The sequence below is a fragment of the Anomaloglossus baeobatrachus genome, chromosome 1 (assembly GCF_048569485.1).
Source record: "Anomaloglossus baeobatrachus isolate aAnoBae1 chromosome 1, aAnoBae1.hap1, whole genome shotgun sequence".
Taxonomy (NCBI): domain Eukaryota; kingdom Metazoa; phylum Chordata; class Amphibia; order Anura; family Aromobatidae; genus Anomaloglossus; species Anomaloglossus baeobatrachus.
The window spans coordinates 126,197,682-126,206,372 of record NC_134353.1 but is presented as its reverse complement, the minus strand read 5'-3'; the positions used below and the strand labels follow the sequence as shown (position 1 = coordinate 126,206,372).

At 45.9% G+C, this 8,691-nt stretch overlaps 2 long non-coding RNA genes across 2 annotated transcripts; both read right to left on the bottom strand.

The window, feature by feature from the left end:
• Window positions 1–1,537: 1,537 nt before the first annotated feature.
• On the bottom strand, window positions 1,538–2,061 carry LOC142290172 (uncharacterized). The gene is made up of 2 exons (XR_012750232.1): window positions 1,873–2,061; window positions 1,538–1,804 (listed from the first exon to the last, which is right to left on the bottom strand). It is a non-coding gene; the product is annotated as an uncharacterized LOC142290172 (long non-coding RNA).
• Window positions 2,062–5,337: 3,276 nt separating this feature from the next.
• On the bottom strand, window positions 5,338–5,827 carry LOC142290165 (uncharacterized). Its single transcript, XR_012750229.1, has 2 exons — window positions 5,635–5,827; window positions 5,338–5,566 (listed from the first exon to the last, which is right to left on the bottom strand). It is a non-coding gene; the product is annotated as an uncharacterized LOC142290165 (long non-coding RNA).
• Between the last annotated feature and the right edge of the window lie 2,864 nt (window positions 5,828–8,691).

The window sequence follows — 8,691 nt, the reverse complement described above, 5'->3', positions numbered from 1 at the left end:
TTAAACCCGGTTGGATCCACTGATCTTGGATATTTGTGCATGTAAGGCCCCTTTCACATGTCAGTGATTCTGGTATGTTTGTGCTTTTTTTAAATGTACCAGAATCACTGACATACGCAGACCCATTATAATGAATGGGTCTGCTCACACGTCAGTGATTTTTCACTGCACGTGTCTCCGTGCGGCGTACCCACGTGTGCGTGTTTGCCGCACGGAGACATGTCCATTTTTTTCTGGCATCACTGATGTTCCACGGACCACGCAGTGGTGTGGTCCGTGAAATACGTGCCAGAAAAAAACGTGCTTTTAAAATAAAAAACATTTTAACTCACCCGGCGTCCAGCGATGTCCTCTGCAGCCCGTTCTGCCGGCTGCTTCTGAGCCGGCTCATTATTGTCGCGCATATTCATTATGCGCGACACAGCCGACCCAGAAGCAGCTGCTGCAGGGGTCAGCGCCGGCCGGATGCTGCACCGCGGGAGCGATCAGCACCATGGACAGCGGGAGCGCGCAAAGGTAAGTAGTTTTCTAAGTGCAATCACGGGCCACGGAGAACGGAGCCCGGATTGCACTTAGACAACCCACGTGTGCCGTGAATCACGGCACACGCAGGGACATGTGCGTGTTTTACACGCCAGTGAAAAACTTCAGTGTTTTTCACTGATGTGTGAAACGGGCCTCATGGTCTGTTTTTTTATTTTTAATTTTCTATTTGTTTTTTTTTTAAACCCAGTTGGATCCACTCATCCTGGATATTTGTGCATGTGAGTGAGGTTTTTATTTTTTTTAATTTTGTTTATTTTTTTCGATTGTGGTTTTTTTTTGTTTGTTTTTTTTTAAACCCAGTTGAATTCACTGATCCCAGGTGATGTTTTATTTTATTTTTTAATTTTCTGTTTATTTTCTCTGTTTGTATTTTGCTTTTTTAGGTTTGTTTTCTTTTCTTTAAACCCAGGTTGCATTCAATGATCCAGGATATTTGTGCATGTGGGGTTTTTGTTTTATTTTCTGTTTATTCTCTTTAATTGTATTTTGTTTCTTGGGTTGTTTTTTTTTTTTTTTAAACCTGGTTGGATTCCCTTATTTTTGAATGTGATGTTTTTATTATAATTCTTACATCTTTAATTATTTGTTTTTTTGTATTTACAGATATGAGCTGATTATAGACCCTGGACCGATAGGAGCCTGATGCCAGCCATATCCTCTGATGTGTGGTCTCTATGCAGGAACACATGCCTGCAAGAAGAACCCCGGCCCCCCTTTAAGATCCCACATGCCTGCAAGAAGAACCCCGGCCCCCCTTTAAGATCCCACATGCCTGCAAGAAGAACCCCGGCCCCCCTTTAAGATCCTACATGCCTGCAAGAAGAACACCGACCCCCTTTAAGATCCCACATGCCTGCAAGAAGAACCCCGGCCCCCCTTTAAGATCCCACATGTCTACAAGAAGACCCCCTGGCCCCCTTTAAGACCCCAGCTTAGATAAAGCACAAAAAGATTGAGGCGCTTTACTAAAAAAAACAACCAGAACAGAAGAGTTTTTGCGCCTTAGTTTTATTAACAGATATCTCCAGCATCCAGCGTCTTTTGGACTCAGCACGGGTTTGGTGAAGCCTTCAGTAAGTATTTTGGACTCAGCACGGGTTTGGTAAAGCCTTCAAGCGATATTTTGGATTCACTATGGTTTTGGTGGAGTCTTCAGAAGTCTTTTGGATTCACCCAGGGTTTGCTGAAGTCTTGAGACGCGGCGTCGCTGTGTGGAGACCTCTTCACCGTCTGTGATGGTGCCTTCTGCGCCTGTGAACTGAGACAAGAAGAAGCCATCATTACTACACATTCTGTCCACAGGCAAGTGTGTACATATATATTTACCTGTCCTACGGCCGGGGTAGCGCTTTATGGGGGTCCTCCTGGCTCTGCGTCGCCGCTGACTTCCACTGCTTTCATTCTGCATTCTAGATGGCATGGTGACAGGTGGAGCTTTGTTCTTCAGCGGTCCGGTCCAGGAGTATGAGGATAAATGATAGCCGCATGGCTTTTTATAGTCTCTGACTACTGTGACCTCATAATATGATGACATAGCAAGTTGGTGTGGCCCCTTTATTTAGTCAGCGAGCGAGGTTCCATTATTTACTTAGTGATGCTCCATTATTTACTTAGTGAGGCTCCATTATTTACTTAGTGAGGCTCCATTATTTACTTAGTGAGGCTCCATTATTTACTCAGCGAGGCTCCATTATTTACTCAGTGAGGTTCCATTATTTACTCAGCGAGGTTCCATTATTTACTCAGTGAGGTTCCATTATTTACTCAGCAAGCTCCATTATTTACTCAGCGAGCTCCATTATTTCCTCAGTGAGGCTCCATTATTTACTTAGTGAGGCTCCATTATTTACTCAGCGAGCTCCATTATTTCCTCAGTGAGGCTCCATTATTTACTTAGTGAGGCTCCATTATTTACTCAGCGAGGTTCCATTATTTACTCAGCGAGGTTCCATTATTTACTCAGCGAGGCTCCATTTTTTACTTAGTGAGGCTCCATTATTTACTCAGCAAGAGAGGTTTCAGGGAGGGGGCACTGGCACTATTAATGGTGACATTATGGCTACCATCATACGGACAGTCAAAATACTTCTGTTTTACTGCATAAGTGCACAAGACAATAATTAAAATAATACTGCTCCCCATATACAAATATACTGCCCCTATGTACAAGAATATATTATAATACTGCGCCTATGTACAAGAATATAACTACTAGAATACTGCCCCCTATGTACAAGAATATAAATACTATAATACTGCCCCTATGTACAAGAATATAAATACTATATTACTGCCCCTATGTACAAGAATATAACTACTATATTACTGCCCCTATGCACAAGAATATAACTACTATAATACTGCCGCTGTGTACAAGAATATAACTACTAGAATACTGCCCCCTATGTACAAGAATATAAATACTATAATACTGCCCCTATGTAAAGCATATAACTGCTATAATACTGCCCCTATGTATAAGAATATACAGTGGCATGTAAAAGTTTGGACACCCCTAGTCAAAATCTCTAAGGCTAGTTTCACACTTGCGTTGAACGGCATCCGGATAGTACAAAACAACGGAAAGCTTATTTTTTTTATTTATTTATTTTTTATTTTTTTTTACAGTTTTACCGGCAGCAGACTATTGTGAACGATAAGCTGATCACCCGGCGGCCGGGCGCTCAGCTGATCGCTCTCACATGCCAGCGGCCGGGCGCTCAACTGATCGCTCTCACATGCCAGCGGCTGGGCGATCAGCTGAGAGCTCTCACATGCCGGCAGCCGGGCGCACAGCTGAGAGCTCTCACATGCCGGCGGCCGGGCGCTCAGCTGATCGCTCTCACATTCCAGTGGCCGGGCGCTCAGCTGAGAGTTCTCACATGCCAGTGGCCAGGCGCTCAGCTGATCGCTCTCACATTCCAGTGGCCGGGCGCTCAGCTGAGAGTTCTCACATGCCGGCGGCTGGGCGCTCAGCTGAGAGCTCTCACATGCCGGTGGCCGGGCGCTCAGCTGATCGCTCTCACATTCCAGTGGCCGGGCGCTCAGCTGAGAGTTCTCACATGCCGGCGGCCGGGCGCTCAGCTGAGAGCTCTCACATGTCGGCGGCCGGGTGCTCAGCTGATCGCTCTCACATTCCAGTGGCCGGTCGCACAGCTGAGAGCTCTCACATGCCGGCGGCCGGGCGCTCAGCTGAGAGCTCTCATGCCGGCGGCCGGGCGCTCAGCTGATCGCTCTCACATTCCAGTGGTCGGGCGCTCAGCTGAGAGCTCTCACATGCCGGCGGCCAGGCGCTCAGCTGAGAGCTCTCACATGCCGGCGGCCGGGCGCTCAGCTGAGCGCTCTCACATGCCGGCGGCCGGGCGCTCAGCTGAGCGCTCTCACATGCCAGTGGCCGGGCTCTCAGCTGAACATTCGACCACCGAGAGACAAAATAAAGTTTCTGTGATTAAAAAAAAAAAAAAAAAGATGAGCATGTGCAATGAAAAATAGAGGATTCCGCCGCTCAAAAAACGTTACATGCTGCGTTCCTTCCTCCCGGCGGACGCAACGCATCGTCGGCCAGCAGAAGCAAAGCAGGTACTTTTGGCACAATCCGTCATTTTTTTTAAACCCAGTTGAATCCAATCATCCCGGATATACTGTGAGGTTTTTATTTTTTGATTTTGTTAATTTTCTGGGGGTTTTTTTGTTTGTTTTTTTTAAACCCAGTTGCATTCACTGATCCCAGGTATTTTTGCATGTGATGATTTTATTATTTTTTAAATTTTCTGTATATTTTCTGTGATTGTATTTTGTTTATAAGGTTTTTTTTTTCTTTAAACCCGGTTGGATCCACTGATCTTGGAAATTTGTGCATGTAATGGCCTGTTTTTTTTATTTTTAATTTTCTATTTGTTTTTTGTTTTTTTTTTAAACCCAGTTGGATCCACTCATCCCGGATATTTGTGCATGTGAGTGAGGTTTTTATTTTTTTTTTATTTTATTTTTTTCGATTGTGGTTTTTTTTTGTTTGTTTTTTTTAAACCCAGTTGCATTCACTGATCCCAGGTGATGTTTTTATTTTATTATTTTTTAATTTTCTGCTTCTTTTCTTTGTTGTTATTTTTGGATTTGTTTTCTTTTCTTTAAACCCGGGTTGCATTCACTGATCCAGGATATTTGTGCACGTGAGGTTTTTGTTTTATTTTCTGTTTATTTTCTTCAATTGTATTTTGTTTCTTGGGTTGTTTTTTTTTTTAAACCTGGTTGGATTCCCTTATTTTTGAATGTGATGTTTTTATTATAATTCTTACTTCTTTAATTATTTGTTGTTTTTTTTTTTTGTTTTTTTTCCAAACCCTGTTGGATGCACTGATTCTGGGTGTTTGTGGTCCCACCCATCACTAATCATTTATTTCCATCCAACTTTGTGGAGATTTTTTTTTTTTTTTATAAAAAGTTCAACAATGGGGTTTTAATATTTGTCACTTTGTATTTACAGATATGAGCTGATTATAGACCCTGGACCGATAGGAGCCTGATGCCAGCCATATCCTCTGATCTGTGGTCTCTATGCAGGAACACATGCCTGCAAGAAGAACCCCGGCCCCCCTTTAAGATCCCACATGCCTGCAAGAAGAACACCGACCCCCTTTAAGATCCCACATGCCTGCAAGAAGAACCCCGGCCCCCCCTTTAAGATCCCACATGTCTACAAGAAGACCCCTGGCCCCCTTTAAGACCCCAGCTTAGATAAAGCACAAAAAGATTAAGGCGCTTTACTTAAAAAAAAACAACCAGAACAGAAGAGTTTTTGCGCCTTAGGTTTATTAACAGATATCTCCAGCGGCATCCAGCATCTTTTGGACTCAGCACGGGTTTGGTAAAGCCTTCAAGCGATATATTGGATTCACTATGGTTTTGGTGGAGTCTTCAGAAGTCTTTTGGATTCACCCAGGGTTTGCTGAAGTCTTGGGACGCGGCGTCGCTGTGTGGAGACCTCTTCACCGTCTGTGATGGTGCCTTCTGCGCCTGTGAACTGAGACACGAAGAAGCCATCATTACTACACATTCTGTCCACAGGCAAGTGTGTACATAGATATTTACCTGTCCTACGGCCGGGGTGGCGCTTTATGGGGGTCCTCCTGGCTCTGCGTCGCCGCTGACTTCCACTGCTTTCATTCTGCGTTCTAGATGGCATGGTGACAGGTGGAGCTTTGTTGTTCAGCGGTCCGGTCCAGGAGTATGAGGATAAATGATAGCCGCATGGCTTTTTATAGTCTCTGAGTACTGTGATCTCATAATATGATGATGACATAGCAAGTGGGTGTGGCCCCTTTATTTAGTCAGTGAGCGAGGCTCCATTATTTACTTAGCAAGGCTCCATTATTTACTTAACGAGGCTCCATTATTTACTTAGTGAGGCTCCATTATTTACTCAGCGAGGCTCCATTATTTACTTAGTGAGGCTCCATTATTTACTTAGCGAGGCTCCATTATTTACTTAGTGAGGCTCCATTATTTACTTAGCGAGGCTCCATTATTTACTTAATGAGGCTCCATTATTTACTCAGCGAGGCTCCATTATTTACTTAGTGAGGCTCCATTATTTACTCAGCGAGCTTCATTATTTACTCAGCAAGCTCCATTATTTACTCAGTGAGCGAGGTTTCAGGGGGGGGGGGGGGCACTGGCACTATTAATGGTGACATTATGGCTACCGTCATACGGACAGTCAAAATACTTCTGTTTTACTGCATAAGTGCACAAGACAATAATTAAAATAATACTGCTCCCTATATATATATATATATATATATGTATATTTGTAATATACTGCCCCTATGTACAAGACTATATCTATCATAATACTGCCCCTATGTACAAAAATATAACTACTAGAATACTGCCCCTATGTACAAGAATATATCTATTACTAGAAGGTGGCCCGATTCTACGCATCGGGTATTCTAGAATTTACGTATTGTGTAGTTCATGTATGATTTTTGTTATATATATATATATATATATATATATATATATATATATATATATATATATATGTATATATATATATATATATATAGATGTTGTTGTGTGTAGTTACCAAGTGTTTGTGTAGGGCGCTGTACAAGTTCTGGGTGTTGTCTGGGTGTGGCGGGGGGTGAGAGCGGTGTTGTATGTGTGTTGCGTTGTTTGTGGAGCGCTGTGTGTCTGTCGCGTTGTGTGTGTGTGTTGCGCGGTTTGTGTGGGTGTGGTGTGTTTTGGAGGGAGGTATGTTTTGTGCAATGTGTGTGTTGTGCGGTATGTGCGTATATTTATGTATGCCGCGGTGTTTGTGTGTTGGGTGTTGTGTGTGTGCAGCATTGTCTGTGTGTGTGGGAGTCTGTGTATGGCGGTGTTTGTGGTTCCCTGTGTGTGTGTGTGTGTGTGTGTGTTGGGGGGAGGTGTGCACCTCCCATCGTGCTCCATCCCCCATGCTGCGCACCCCCCATCGTGCCCCATCCCCTATGCTGCGCATTCCCCATCATGCTCCATCCTCCATGCTGCGCACTCCCCATCATGCTCCATCCCCCATGCTGCGCACCCCCCATCGTGCTCCATCCCCCATGCTGCGCACCCCCCATCGTGCTCCATCCGCCATGCTGCGCACTCCCCATCGTGCTACATCCCCCATGCTGCGCACTCCCCATCGTGCTACATCCCCCATGCTGCGCACTTCCCATCGTGCTACATCCCCCATGCTGCGCACCCCCCATCGTGCTACATCCCCCATCGTGCTACATCCCCCATCGTACTACATCCCCCATGCTGCGCACTCCCCATCGTGCTACATCCCCCATGCTGCGCACCCACCATCGTGCTACATCCCCCATGCTGCGCACTCCCCATCGTGCTACATCCCCCATGCTGCGCACTCCCCATCGTGCTACATCCCCCATGCTGCGCACTCCCTATCGTGCTACATCCCCCATGCTGCGCACCCCATCGTGCTACATCCCCCATGCTGCGCACCCCCCATCGTGCTACATCCCCCATGCTATAATAGTTCTCCTATTATACTCAGAGAGGAGTATAATAGAAGGACTGTAATAGGAGGAGTAGTCCTGGGGGGAGAGGAGTATAATGCCGGCTCCCTGCACATGTGTACCGGGAGCCGGTGTACGCTGGTAACTATGATACACATCGGGTAACTAAGGGACCTTAGTTACCCGATGTGTATAATGGTTACCAGCGTTCACCGGCTCCGTCACGATCCCAGCATCGCAAGGTTATGTCTGGCGTTGCTGGGATCGTGACGGAGCCGGTGTACACTGGTAACTATGATACACATCGGGTAACCAAGGGAGCTTAGTTACCCGATGTGTATAATGGTTACCAGCGTTCACGGCCTCCGTCACGATCCCAGCATCGCAAGGTTATGTCTGGCGCTGCTGGGATCCTGACGGAGCCGGTGTACACTGGTAACTATGATACACATCGGGTAACCAAGGGACCTTAGTTACCCGATGTGTATAATGGTTACCAGCGTTCACGGGCTCCGTAAAGATCCCAGCATCGCAAGGTTATGTCTGGCGCTGCTGGGATCATGACGGAGCCGGTGTAGAAGCAAGCGATATCCCAGGATGTTGTGAGTGTGTGGATGTGATGTGTGATGTGTGTGTGAGAGTGAGTGTGATCTGATGTGTGTGTGTGTACTCACCTGGGAGTCGGAGCTCCGTGTCAGTTGGGCCAGAGCGAACGTGCATTGCGTGAGGGGGGCGGGGCCTGCAGAGAGCCGGGGCGAGAGGCCAATCCGTGTGGGGGGGGCGGGGCCATGGCGAGCCCAGCGGCCAATCAGCTTTGTGTCACCGTAAGGACACAATTTTGGAGCATGACAGACAGACAGAATAAGGCAATTATATATATAGACTAGAAGGTGGCCCGATTCTACGCATCGGGTATTCTAGAATTTACGTATTGTGTAGTTCATGTATGATTTTTGTTATATATATATATATATATATATATATATATCTTGTTGTGTGTAGTTACCAAGTGTTTGTGTAGGGGCTGTACATGTTCTGGGTGTTGTCTGGGTGTGACGGGGGGTGAGAGCGGTGTTGTATGTGTGTTGCGTGTGTTGCGTTGTTTGTGGAGCGCTGTGTGTCTGTAGCGTTGTGT